The following is a 14,897-nucleotide window of genomic DNA, read 5'->3' on the forward strand; positions in this document are numbered from 1 at the left end:
CAAAATTAATTAGAACCCTGGTTGGGATGTGTCAGCCAATGGTAATGCTTGAATCACCATGTTCAAAGATTCTGTTAGGGTGTGGTCCCGTGGGTTTGAGAGTTGAGTAGGGCGTTCATGTCTGTTGTGGGGTCGCAGGTGGATGCCAGGCTAATGACATCTTCTTCCAGTGTGTTCAAGGGTAACTTCCTGAAAGAGGAGTAAGGTGACTTGCTAGACTTCATTTATGATGCACCAGTTGGCCGGTGTGCTGTGGAGCTTAACGTGTGTGGCAGCATTAGCTGTCAAGTCCATTGGCAGAGGTGAACGACATTTCATGTGGGAGAGCATACGTATTGAGTGATTGTCAGCTGTTTGTGATTGTGCGTCTGTGAGTGATGTGATTTGAGGAGACGAGTGAGGCGTGATGCACATTGAGATGGATTACATGGGTTGGAAGGAGAAGATGTTCTGGTGCTTCCATGGCCATGCAGGAGTTGCCTTTATCTTTGACTACCGTTGCCTTTGGATGCTTGATGAAAAGAATGGGAACACGAGAAAGCTGGAGGTGTCCTTTTTTTGGCTGACAGGCTCCTAGAGCATGCTGTTCATGAGGATAGCCACCATGCCTCAGGGAAGGAGTGGAATGCTGCCCTGGGGTTTCTCGAGCAGGGCCAGGATGCAGGGAACTGCTGGTGTTCTACGCTTGGCTGATGGGCTGAGCGGGAGTGTCGGAGCGGTTGCTGGGATTATGGTTTGGAATGAATTGCTGCTCTGGCTCTTCCTCAGCAGGACCAGGAGACAGGAAACTACAGGTGTTCTACAGTTGACTGATAGGCTAAGTAGGTATGTCTGGGCACATGACAAGTCGCCTGGCCTCAGGGGTGAAGTCAAATGCTTCCGAAGATGTTCATGAAGATGGAAACCGTCAGTGTTCACAGGTTGGGTAACGAGCTGAGGGAGTGTGTCTGGTCACATTTTTATGACGTTTGTTCGATATTAATCATTGTGTACAAATGATGCCTTACTCTTATGTAGATTCGTACCTTTGCCATTGAAGGATTCCAAGTGACTTCCCCATGTTCATTTTCATTGATGAACTACGGTTAGCTGTTGACTTTCCTGGTTGGTCATGGATGACTGTTAGTACATGATAAATGTAGAGTTTTGTGGGGGAATTGTCTACACCTTAACGTTAAATATCAGGTTGACCAGATGAGTCTGACTGGACAATTGTAATTGTTTACTTGCAATAACCTGAAAGGGAACACTTATCCTATGTGCCCTATCTGGCTTAGATATACCAGTCGACCATATTTCCTTAAGATCCAATCCAATCTACCATTACTGATATCAACAAAGATTTCAAAGTTGTAGCATTTGTAGTAAAACAATTGTACTTTCCAATTTTCTTTGTTTCAGGCACAATGGGCCTCATCACGACTTCGGCGGTAACCCTTAAAATCGGCGGTAACGCTATTAGCACCGATTTTAAGGGTCCGTCGGATTACGAGTCCAAATACCGCCGGCTCCATTACAGCCGGCGCAAGTACAGCCGGCTGTACAAGCGCCGGCGATAACAGCGCCAGGAACCAATCGCGCTAAAACATCAGCAATCACGAGTCCGGCGTAGGTGCTATTAGCGCCAGAAAAGCAGCGGACAATCCACCGAAAAATACCTCCAGCAAAAAGCTGGAGGTAACAGAACACAGGCCACAGCAATAAGGGCCCAGGTGGAACCACTGCAAATCAGAGGCCTACAAAGGAGCCACCCATGCACAACACACCCTTCCCAACACCATTACACCAGCAGGAGCAGGGAGGAGACAGCAATAAGGGCCCAGGTGGAACCACTGCAAATAAGAGGCCTACAAAGGAGCCACCCATGCACAACACACCCTCCCCAACACCATAACACCAGCAGGAGCAGGGAGGAGACAGCAATAAGGACCCAGGTGGACCCACTGCAAATCAGAGGCCTACAAAGGAGCCACCCATGCACAACACACCCTACCCAACACCATGCTGCCATTTGGAGCCGGGAGCCTTGATGTTGACTTCTACTTGCTGCGCCTGGAGCTACAGAGGCCAGCCAACCAGGCCAGGACCGTGGGAGTGCAGGGGGCAGTGGGGATGAGGAGAAGGAGGAGGAGAGCAGCACCAGCAAGGCGGCCAGCCATCCCCAGGCTCAGGCCAACACCCTGGGCCCTGACTGATGGTCAGTTGGTGACAGAATATCGGCTGGACAGGGCAACCATCACCCAGTTGCTGGACACAATCCAGGGTGACATTGGCAGCCGCATAGCCACCAGCACGGCAGTACCTCCCCTAGTGAAGCTCGTGTCTGTGCTTCAATTTCTTGGGACTGGCAGGTACCAACATACCGTTGCCGTGATGCATGGAATGGCCCAGTCCACATTCAGTGGCATGCTGGGACAGGTGCTTGATGCACTGTTGAATCATGTGAACGAACACATTGCATTGCCAGCCACACAGGCACAGGTGCACCAGCTGAAGTGTCAATTCTATGCCATTGCCCAAGTCCCGAATGTAATATCAGCCCTGGACTGCAGACACGGGGCATTCGTACCCCCCCAGGCACATGAGGCTGCCTACAGAAACCGGAAACAATGCCATTCCCTCAACGTGCAGATGATATGTGGCCCTGACCTCACCTTCAGCCACTGCTGTGCCCGCTACCCAGGATCCACCCACGGCTCCATGGTCCTGCGCAACAGTACCCTGCACATGGCTACTGGGTGAGTACAAATGTATACCATAAAGCATGTCAATCCACAACAGATGGTGCCTGTCACAGAATCCATTATTCCCAATAGGCAGCAGCATTACTGCAGCATTCACATTCAAGCACCTTGCACGATAGACCTTGGACATGTCCAACACAGCAGAACACACCCATGCAGGATGTAAGACATGTGGCAGCACAGTGACATATGGAAGCCCCACCACAATTAAGCATCCTGTGTGAGTGGCACCATGGCTCCCAACACTGACACAGTACAGAAATCCCACCCTGCCCACCCTACAGTAATGGAATTCCAAACCATAAGCTGGCACATCCACAAATGCACCACACATAAGTAGGCCGAGTAATGACAATGCACATCCCACGAACACTGTCCCCCAAATGGCCAGGGAAATTCATGGAGAACAGTACAGAATAGTGACGACCAGCAAATCCAACATTAGCCAAATGGATTTGCAATGACACATGAGGCAGCCACTTCTGTCATGCAGAAATAGATGGAAGGGCCCCCTTATCCTGCGACAAGTGAATGAGTACTGTTACATATAGAAACCTAGGCGTACCAAGTGGAGAGTGCCCCATTGATTCAATCGTGCCCGTAGGACAACACACTCCACAATGTTATAGGCCAAATGCTAAAAATGGCAAAATGACACTGATTACTGAGCTGTGTACACCCACTGGACTTACCTTGTCCCCATACCGGCTTTCTGTCCCCTGCAGGTGATTCTGGATATCCCCAGTACACGTGGCTCATGACCCCTGTGTGTCACCCACACACGGCGGCGGAGCGGGCATACAACCTTGCCCATGCCCGTTCACGGATCTGCGTGGAGAGGGCATTTGGACTGCTGAAGGCACGCTTCCGGTGCCTCGACCGCAGGGGAGGGGCATTGATGTATGCACCAGAAAAAGTTGGAAAAATTGTACTGACATGTGCCATGCTGCACAACATCTGTTGTCGCAGAAATGTGACACTGCCCCCTGATGCTCATGTGCAGCCACCTGAGGATGGGAGTGAGGGCAATGAAGTGCCAGAAGGTGTTGCACATGCACAGAGGATTGGGCTGAGGGAGGGGAGGTTGGTCGGACAGGGATTGATTGATGGATTCTTTTAGAAATGAGTAATGGGTAAATTGGAAATATGTCATTTCAACATTGAATTGCATTTGTAACAATCTCTACTGTCCATGCATTGTAAATTTTCGAACGTGATTTATTTACCATCCAACAAACCCCCCTCCCACCAGTGAACACCCAGTACACTAACCCCCCTCCCACCAGTGAACACCCAGCACACTAACCCCCCTATCCCCAGTAAACACCCAGGACACTAACCCACCTCCCACCAGTGAACACCCAGCACACTAACCCCCCTAACCCCAGGAAACACCCAGCACACTAACCCCCCTCCCCCCAGTAAACACCCAGCACACTAACCCCCCTCCCCCAGTAAACACCCAGCACACTAACCCCTCTCCCCCCAGTAAACTACCCCCAACTGTGCAGATAGGCACATGTGTCTCATCAGGGCACCAACAACGATGCCATGCACCACTAGGATGGTCGCGGGTGCTTCCCTTTTCCGCGCCCCTCTGGTGTGCATGCCCTTAGGTGGCACATAGATCGGCGCCTAGGAGATGGCTCTAGGGAACCCTCCATGGGTGTGGTCGATGTCGAAGGGACTGAAGAGGTGGCCATCATGTGCTGTTGCATGAGGTTGTTTCCCTCCCGTGTCTGTTCAGCAAGTGCTGAGACTTCCTCCGTCAACTCCCTCCCTCGTTGGCCGAAGCCTGTCAGGGCAGCGGTACATTGTTCAACAACTCGGCGTGTACGCGCATTGTCCCAAGCTATGTACTTGCACCCATGCCTTATTGATGCAATGCCGGCTCTGCACCTTGGCCATCGATTCCACCCTGGCCTGTTTGGCCTCAATGATGTCGAGTCGGCCATCACTGCTGCCCCAGTGACGAAGGGCTCCCCTGGTGTGTCACGTGGTGGCTTGCGACTTGTGTGCTGTCGGGGGGGGCCTGCATGGCGACATGGCGCCAGCCTGGACTGGGCTGCCTGGCTCAGAGTGCCGGTCTTCTGGGCTCCCATATGATGGCGTGTCCACGTCTGGCTGCGGTGTGTGGACACGACGCACAGGCACATGTCAACTTCCTGCATGCTGTGTGCCTGGCCTTGGGTTTCCCTGGGGTGTGATCATCCCTTCAGCCTCACTGCTTCCGGGAGAATGTTGTCCTATGGCATGATGGCCACGTGGAGGTGTTGCTCCCACGTTGGGCTCCGATGCAGACCTCTCTCCCTCAGCATCGGGGCTGTGACTGGTGGCTTGGGGCGAGCTGGTGGTCGCCTCCCTGCGGCCATGTGGCTGCGGCTGCTGTCTCATGGGGCTGCGTTGGGATGAAGTGGGTGTTGGCCTGGTTTGTCTCCCTTCAGTGCAGCCTCTTTGTGGGGTGCTGGTGCTGGTGGAGGCGCGCTGCCGTGGGCGCTGTGTTGGTGTGGCCTCCTCCCCATCATCTTCGTCCCGCTGGGATCGACGTGTGCCTGTGGGGTACATAGGATGTGGTTTGAGTTCAATGCTACATATATTTGTGTGATGCAGGTCATGCCAACAAGTGTGATTGAAGACAGTAACAATCACGCATTCTACTTGCATTCTGTTCAGTCGCCATGTGGTGCTTGTTGTGAATGTGTATGGAGGTACACTGCGTGGGAATGTCGGAGTGACAAGATTGCATGCGTGGTTGGGGTGCACTGCGTTCTGGGTTTTGGGGGTGTATTCATGCACACTCCAACTCTACGTAGCTGTCCTATGGCTATGGAAGTCTATCCCCTGCCCCTGTCATTCATGCACTGCACGTACAGGGTCGTCTAGGGAGCACTACCGTTCTATGGATGTAGACCTCACTTATGGGTGTATGCAGTACCTCAGACACATGTCTTCGCATTCATTCACTCAGGGTCTGCATGTGTGGTACTTTCAGCTGCATGTATTTGGGAATGGAACTCACCTGCAATGCCCTCGATGGTGCCAACATCTATCAGGGCTGTCATTTTCTCATCCCAAGTTGTGAGTTCAGGTGGGCGTGGGGGTGGGCCTCCTCCAGTGGCCCTACTTGCACTCCTGTGCTGTGACAGGATGCCACGGACTCACACACGCAGGTCGTTCAGGCGCTTGCGGCAATCCTCTCCATCCCGGGGCACGCGCCCCACAGCACTGACCCTTTGGCTGATGGTTCACCATATTAGCTCCTGGTCACTGAATTTGGGCTTTCTCACCCTGTCCAGGGCAGACTTGCCCCTAGTGCGCTCCTGAGACATGTTTTGGGCTTGGATCGTGTGGATGGCTTCCAGGGGCTGTGATATCCGACGGATTGTGATTTCCAAGATGGCTGCCGCTTTATTTCCCGTTCCTGTGGTGACGCGTTTCCCGCGCGCTAAAAGCGGTAGCGCACGGTGTGCCAGATTTAAAGGTTTGCGCTATTCGCGCTAATGCCATGGACTGGGGCGTGTGCACGATAACTCGTGATCTGGCAGATTATCCACCGGGTGCCTTGACGTTAGCGCTAATTACGTCCGGCGGATAATCCGCCGCATTACTGCCTAAGTCGTGATGAGGCCCAACATCTGGAAACCTTTATTCTTGCTGATTAATACCATGTCACATCTGTGCAGGAAATCATTTGAATATTGAATATCAGACTCCAAAAACACAAGCGCATGATATCCATTTTAGTTGTATATTTTAATGTATCTTCATATGGTGTCAGCCCATTGAAAACTGAGATCCTAAAGATGGAGACAGAGGATCTATACTGCAGGCATGAGGGATACATGATCAGGAAATTGGGAACAGCTGTGTCCAAAAGGTTTAAAAAGGAGCACACATTTGAAAAACTGTTGTGATGATTGACTGGTTTCACTTTGAAATTTTTCAAATTTCACTGGTTGTATTTTTTTCTTGATCGCCCCCTCTATTGTACAGACGTAGCGGTACAGTGTGCATATTAAATTGCTACATTAATTCTTCATTCATGTTCAATGTAGGGAACAAAGATGGAAATATTTGAAAAAGGGGGTGTAAGTTAGACAAGTGTGGATGTATGTTGAGCCATGACAGTTGTGAAAATGTTGTGTGCTTACTTCTCAAAGTGACATAGAAAATCGGGGGCGAGGGGTGTATTTAGCAATGTAAACTTGTATGTAGGTACTGTTATTTTGAACCACAACTCTTTCGGCTAGGACACAGAGACCTATCAAACAAAAGCTCTTATTTCTGCCATTTGCTGCCGTTAACTAATGTTGTTTGGAAATTGTAGATCCCTGCATTAGAATACACCATTGCGATGCTCAGAACTAAACTGGTATGCATAGAGAAAACCAGGAAGCAAAAAAAAGTACAGGTCCATGAATCAAACACTTAATAAAAAAACATGTTAACTCCATGTTGATTGAGAATTGTAAAGACATTATACACATATGTATTCTTCATACATAAACACACGTTAATTATATATTAAACAACAGAACTCAGAACCCCATATGTTGTTGACACACAGGTTATGCAAAACAACAAAAGAGGAGCATATATAACACCAGAAAAAATGTAGGAGCCAAGCCAAGTGTCAACTAATAGATTTCTGAATATATAAATACAACAATAGTATTATAGATCAAAACCAGAATGTATGTTTGTTTAACTTCTACACAGATTCCAAGGGTAGCTATTCAGAGTGGACAAAAATCACTTTTGGATTTACATTCCAAAACAAAGAATATAAGAAAAAGGCCATGAAGTTAAGGAAAATTGCACACACAGGTACTATTGAGAATGGTGATTCCTGTGAAAATATTGTATTTTGTCAAAATTATAACAGATGATTTGAAATATATGTTTTTATTTTACTTTAGTACTTAGTTATTTTATTCATGCATCTCTTTGTAGCAGTCCCTGAAGAAGGTAATAAAAAGACCGAAATGCATTGGACAAAAAGCAATTATTGCAACAGGCCTAATACAAGGTAGTCTTGACTAATAAAGACAATCACAATTGAATCCATACAAAGTCTTGGAGTATCTTTAAGGAACAGGAATATGTATTTCAAAGTAGAGAATAAGGAATAACCAACAGTGGGATACCACGTGGTCCTTCTAGCCGACCGGGACAACCAAGCCAGTCATATATCTGTCATTATTTTGTACCACCCCACAGTTCAAACGGGGAGATATCTGGCGACAGGACCAAATAACTGCTAATCTAATTATTAATTTTGCTCAACTGACTGAAGAGAGAAAAAAAGAAATACAGTGGTGCCCAATAACCCCTCCATTTTGGCTATAAAACAAAAACATCTGCAAAGATGTTAAACTATGCTGGAGCAAAGAAAACCTAAAATGTGTTACTCATCACCGAACAGGCCAGGGTGTTGGTTAGAAGACCTCGAGTCAAGCGCCCAAGACAAGGAGACGAACCACTCCTGATATCCATTTGTCAGCCTGGACTCTGGATATCCACTTGTAACCCGAGGATGTATCCGGAATCTGGCCTCCTCGACCTGAGGGAACTCTTCTTTGCAATATACCCGTCTGCTGTTTGAATGTATTGACAGACAGAGGTGTTGATTACATAAAAGAGCGAGGAACACACGCACCGCGACACCAGTGCTGCAAAGGAAGGACAAGAACAGGTTAACACAAATGTTGTTGAACCGATTACAAAACATCCTCAATGTGCCATATATACCTGTCTCTGCGGTGTCTAGGACTTAGGATGCGTGCCTATGAAAGAACCAGAAAGGTACAGTTAACCCTATGAGACCCTGTCTGCTGCTTTTAACATCAAGGATTTGACATGCAAGGATCGACTTACCCTTAGGAGGATAGTAGCGTTTCTGGAAGGTTTGATTAACTGTCACAAAACAGAAAGATAAAATAACAAAATGGGAAGGTTAGTATATAGGGAGACTCCCCGAATGGCATGAGGGGCGCGCTAGATTTGGGATGGTGCACCGGGCAGCAAAGCGTTCGTTGATGCACTTGATGAAATCCAGAAATCCTTGTGAAAGTGTCTTATTGTGGCTTTCAGTTCGGGAAGGACCACTGTTACTTGGTGAGTGCCCAGGAATGCGGAATGCAGAAATCCCGACAGTTATCATGTATTTTTTTTAAATTTATTTATTTGACTTATATTCAGGGAAAAAAAACTGTAATTTTGTCAAAGAGTGTGACACAGTTTTGTCCTGCAGTTTGTTTCTCTTGGTTTCATCGAAAATGGTTTCATCGAGAATGGCTTTCCACAGATCCGACTTGTTAGAGTGCTTGTAGGAGACTTCCGAGGTCGTCTGACTATAGGCCCACTTGCCTTACTCTGCTGCAGTAGGTTCAGTGGGCTGGGCCTCGTTTATCTGTTTGAAAGCCATTTCGAGTAGATTTGTCATGGCCATTGTCCACCGAGTGGCTTCGCCGGCGATGAGTCTGTTCCACAAAGTTTCTTCTTGAATCATCCAATGATTCGTGATCAGCGGTGATAGTTAGGTGGTTCTATTTTGTTTCGTGCAGGGACAGTTTAGAATTAAATGTCTAATCGTTTCTACAGTGCTTGAGATTTTGCATAGTCGACATACTTGGTTTTCCTCCATGTTTCGAATAGCGAGTATTTGTTTTGTTTGTAATAAATTTAGTCTTGCTTTCATAAACAAATATTTTTTTTTCTTGTCCGGGAATTTGCTCACGTATTTCATTGGTACCTTTGGTTTGTTGAACGTGGGTGGGAGATGTTGTAATAATTTATTTTCAGTTGCTGCCTCTATTGTTTTAATCCAATCCCTTTCTTCGAGTTTCCGTTTGATTTTATCTGGATTTTCTTTTAGGTCTGTTTCCGTGCACAGTATTTCAGACAACCTTTCCTTTCTAAGTTCTGCCCACTTCTTGAATAAGATGCAGTTTCCATTTTCAAGTTCTTCTTTAATCAATGCGTAGATTGGCAGGGAGTCGGCAAGGATGATTTTTCTGAATCATCTCATTGCGCTGACGTCGACTATCGAGGCCAGGGATATTAACCCACGCTCCCTTCTGATAGCCGTTATTGCGGTTGATTTGGGAAGCCCCAGAACGGTTCTCCAAACCATGCCTTCTATTTTGTTCCAGATGTTCTCCGAGATACAGAGTGATGCTTCCGTTCCACATGTCAGCGAGGGCACCAATTTCATTTTTATAGAAATGTATTGCCGGGGTTAGCGTAAATTTACCAAATTTCTTATCCAATGTTCTCAATTGCGCTGTCAGTCTCTTCGCTTTGTCCCAGAGTGCTTCTTGCATTGCTTTATCTGTTGGTGTGTTGTCTAATTCAAATCCCAGGTATCTGATGTTGTTTACTTTTTCAATTTTTATGTCGTCTAAGAACCATGACTCCGTTGTAGTTCTTTTCCGTTGTTTCTCCAGGGTCATGATTTTTGTTTTGTTTTTGTTTATCTCCAAGTGATTTTCCTCTAAGTATTTTGTCAGGTTTGTCAATTTCCGCTGCAGACCCACTTTAGTCTGATCGATCAGAATCACGACGTCTGCGTATAGAAGGCGCGGAATTGTAGTTTTTCCTAATTTTGGTGGAAACGTTCTGATCTTGTTTTCTGAGTACTGCAGGTCCCCCAAAAAGTCGATAAAGAGTGCGGGTGCCAGCGGGCAACCCTGTTTTACACCCCTTTTAACTTGTATTTCTTCTGATAAGGTTCCCTGTTGATTTAGCTTTACTCTAACTGTTGTGTTTGAGTGGAGCGCGATTAGTGGGTTGAGCACTGATCTGGGGCATTTCCAGGCTTCCAATTTTTTCCATAGCATGTTTCTATCCACTTTATCGAATGCTTTTGACAGATCTACAAACGCTAAGTAGATTTTTGACGCCCCTTCTTTGACTTTTGCTTTAAAGATTTTATTATCAAGATGTTAATTGCTATTGTTCCATTTTTCTGGAAGCCCGTTTGCAAGATGTCTTTGCACTCTGCCGATTTTTCCCATATCCTCAGATGGTCCAAGATGAGAGAGGAAAAGATCTTTCCTAGGATATCTAGCAACGCAATTGGTCTATAGTTCACAGGGTCCTCCCGGCTGCCCTTTTTGTAGATCGTGGGTTTGTTCACAAATGTTAAATATCTTTCCAATTAGTACTGACCATTCCTTCGGGAATTGCTTTAGCATTATGTTTGTTAGTCCATCGGGACCTGGTGCTCTAGATGTTTTGAGATTTCTTATTTTTGCTTCAATGTCTTCTGCGTTCGATGTCATCACCCATGTTGTGTTTTTTGTTGTTTCCAGAGGCTCTACCGATATCTGGGGTTTGCCAAACTCACTCGATAGGTACTCCATCCATTTTTCTTCTGAGACTGCGTTTGTCGGTGCTAGGTTGGGTGAACAATTGCTCTCTTTGATTAGGGACCAGAAGTCGCTGGATTTATTGGTTGTTAATTTTCTCATCATTTCTTCTGCGTCCAACTGGTATTGTGTTGCTTTAGATTGTTTTCGCCAGGTTGTATATCTTTTTATTTCACATTTCCAATTTGCCCAGTCTTGTTCTGTTTTTGATTTCCTTGCCTTCCTTTTTAGTTGTCGGCCTAATTTCCTTTGTTTTACCAGCTCTTTGTTGTATGCATGGATGGGTTGTGAGGCCGCTTGGTTTCTAGTTCCTATTGGTTTTTGGTAGGGTGCAAGGAGTGGAAGGTAGTTTGGTTTCTCGCTTAATTTAGAATGATGGTTTGCTGTTACCTTTTCTTCCCAAGCTGATTTTATTTGTTGGATGTTGACTTCCGTTATTCGTAACCGAGTTTGTTGAACGTTAGTTTCGACCCTGGTTTTGTATATAAGTTTTGTTGGTCTCCAACCACCCCATGTACACGTGAGTAAGTTGTGATCACTGTTGATCGTTTTTACAACTTTAAAGCTGACTATGTTTGCTGCCAAGGCGGACGAGATGAAAATATAATCTAAGGTTGCTTTTGATGCTCCCCTTTCCCAAGTAGGTAAATTCTGTTGGCTTGGGAACATAGTCGCTATGTTTTGTAGGTTTCTGGAGCTAATTACTTCCAACCAGGCTTTTCCGCGTTCCAGTGTTGAATTCTTCCACGTTCTCTCGGTTACTTTATTACAGTTGGCGTTGAAGTCGCCGCATATCATAATCTCGATTTCATCAAACTCTTCGTACAGCTGATCAATGGTTGAGCTCATTGAGGAACAGAAGACTTTCGCTGGCATACGCTGCGGGTTCCAATAGCAATTTATGATTGCCAAGGTGTTCCTTTTGGCCCTCTTGCTTTTCCCCGTAGCTGGGGACCATGTGGACAGGGTCATCAGCATTTCGTATGCTTCCCTCCATTTCTTTGGTGGGTCTAGACCTAGGCCGTTTTTGATGGCTGTTAACAGGCCAGACGAAGGTCTTCCTAAAGGACCTCTAGTTGCAGCAGAGGTTTCCAAACAAAATCCATCCAGCGTTGGTTTCTCCAATAACCACGTCTCTTGCAGACATAAAATATCAAATGCACCCAGATTCACGTCTCCTGGCATTGTTAAGTGGTTGTGCCCTCTGGTGTTCCAGGATCCTACAATGTACTGGTCTTTGTCGGGCCGTTTCTCAGAGGGCGTCGCTGTATTCTCTCCCTTGAGGCACGGCCCTTTTTGTTGCTATTTGAAGGCTTTCTTTGACCAGGTAGAAGTGAACCAGTCCCACGGGCCTCTCATTGGGCGAGTGTCCTTTGTTTTGTCAGCGGACTTCCGCTCTGGTGTTTCTACACTGTCAAACCTGTTTGATTTTGATGGTTCAACCTTTTTCCCACTGTTTCTGTTTGAACTCGTTTCGTATGGTCGCTTGGTGTATTCCGAGGCCCTTCGTGGATGTTGTAAGAGGATTCAATTCAACACTACAGCTAAGTCAACGCCTAGTAATACTGAATGAAAACCCTTATTGATATATCTTTATGTCCAGTTCATGCATTCTGGATGACTACCCCTATATAACACCCCTCTGTTGGAATCCCCCTGACCCCACTGAGCCAAGAAGTAGTTCTGTTTTGCAAGTTAAAAGGTTTATTTGAGACTTTAAACAATATAGATATATATATCACACTTTATAATAAATTAATAATTGAATATCACACTTAATCTGATATGATAAAGATTAACAACGGAGAATCTGGCACTAGCACACTTCTTTATAATCACTAAGGAGTTGACATGAAATGGATAAGGTAGCACACTGGTAAATAGGGACAGAAGAATAATGTGGTAGAGAATGCTTTATAGATTTCAGATGGATGCAATGTTGAATGAAATGCAGTACAGAAAATACTCAATATGATTTCAACAAAACAATGTAATCACTTTTCTCTGGCAATTCACCCCCCCCCTTTTATGCAATGCAAGGAAATGGAAGGAAAAGCACACAGTTCTCAGAAATGCAATCAAATGTGATTCAGTTCACCCCAGCAAGCTTAGACAACAGAAGTTTAAAACACAACCCAAAATGCTTCTATATGTGCTGGCAATGGAGTGAAAAATATGCTAAAATGCTTTTAATTCCCTGTAGAGGTTCAGGGTGAGTGGTATCTAGTTAATATTAGTCCAGGCCCACACTAGCAATGATTCAGGGATGATTAGCAGGTTAAACGAATTTCTGGCAAATGGAAGGCAAGCAGCATCAGATTTTTACACGTGGAGAAATTTGCAAACCGCGGCAAAATTTGCGAATGCGTGTTCCGCGATTGCGGTAAAACTATAAGGGGTAGGAATGTGGTTCTTGGTGCGATTAAAAGCTAAGATTCTAAGCTTTCAGATGAAAGTTACTGCAAGTCTCTAGCCCAAACGGTTACAGAGTTATGACCGATTTAGTAGAGGTCGTTTTTAGTTTTGCAAATTTTAAACGCAACACTTTTTCAGCTTTAAAAATGATGGCAGAATAACACAATTTCTAAGCTGCAGTTCTACTTAGATTAAAAATGGATTGAATTATATGATTTTAACTAAGAGATGTGTTCTGAGTTTTGCCGAGTACTCACAAGAGATTTTGAACCGGAAAGCGACTTGGTCACTGACTTCAGTCTGGTCAGGTCTTCCCGAGTTCCGCTCACAGCGCCTGGCCTCTGGAACTGCTCACAGCATCGGGGTCAGCACTCTCTCTCTCTGGGTACAGCACTGCTTCTGGATTCGGGAGATTGAGGGATTTGAAGTCTCTGTTTATCTTGGAGTCCAAGTGTTGGCTCTTTGAAGGTTGATGGAGGTAAGTATGGATTTTTCCGGCAGAGCTTCCAGCTGCAGATGGAAATGAAGCTCTCCACCTAAGTTTCAGTGCTCCATTTATATGTTCTGCAAGTGGGTGTGTGTGTTGGTCATAACTCAACTTGCCCCTCTCACTTGTCATTGGTCCAGCTTTCATTTCTTCCCTGATTGGGGGAGCTAAGTTGTGTCAGAGTGATGTCAGCCATTTATGATCTCTTGAAAAAACTCCCCTGTCATCTGTGCACCCAAATCTATATCTGATCAAAATACATATTTCACATTTACACAGTTGTTTGAAATTACATACCCATGTCACATATCACATGAGGTATACTCTGTCCCAAATCTGCTGTTTCTAAGAGCTTGCATTCAAAAATGGCAACTTTTAGCACTTTTTAATGTGCTAAACAACATTGGATCTTCATTAAATTTTATACAACTGTTCCTCACATATCTACCCACATACCAATGCATTTTCGTTTGTCTAGCTGAAACATGGAGTCTGCAATAGTAATAAACAGCAGGGTTTTGTCCCAGAATATCCTACAATTTGGAGTTTGGGCTTGAAATAAAGGTACATTTTTTTAATTAAGTCTCTCAAAGTTATACATTTCTGTCATTTGATTACAAAGAGTTATCAGTGTTTTTGTAAAATATATATTTTACTTTCAATTCAGTCCTCAGAGTGTTGGAGTCCGCCTCCAAGACTTGGGTGGGTCAGTCACATGCATCCTCTGGCAGGCAGGCCTTTGTTGACAGTAAAACAGTAAAAATCAACATATTCCTTTCAGAGGAAAGGGTCTTTTGTGTGATGTCTGGCAAGCTGACATCAGGAGGCCAGGGAGCCACTTTGCATTTAATTAACCGAACCCTGTGATTTCCTGGCTCC

General features: G+C 45.6%; 1 protein-coding gene across 2 annotated transcripts in view; it reads left to right on the forward strand.

Annotated features, from left to right (window-relative positions):
• The window catches only part of ADGRV1 (adhesion G protein-coupled receptor V1), a 2,479,945-nt gene that overhangs the window by 203,613 nt on the left and 2,261,435 nt on the right, over positions 1-14,897 (forward strand). The window lies entirely within an intron of this gene.

Source organism: Ambystoma mexicanum, chromosome 6p, assembly GCF_040938575.1.
Source record: "Ambystoma mexicanum isolate Mex_15411 chromosome 6p, UKY_AmexF1_1, whole genome shotgun sequence".
NCBI classification, from domain to species: domain Eukaryota; kingdom Metazoa; phylum Chordata; class Amphibia; order Caudata; family Ambystomatidae; genus Ambystoma; species Ambystoma mexicanum.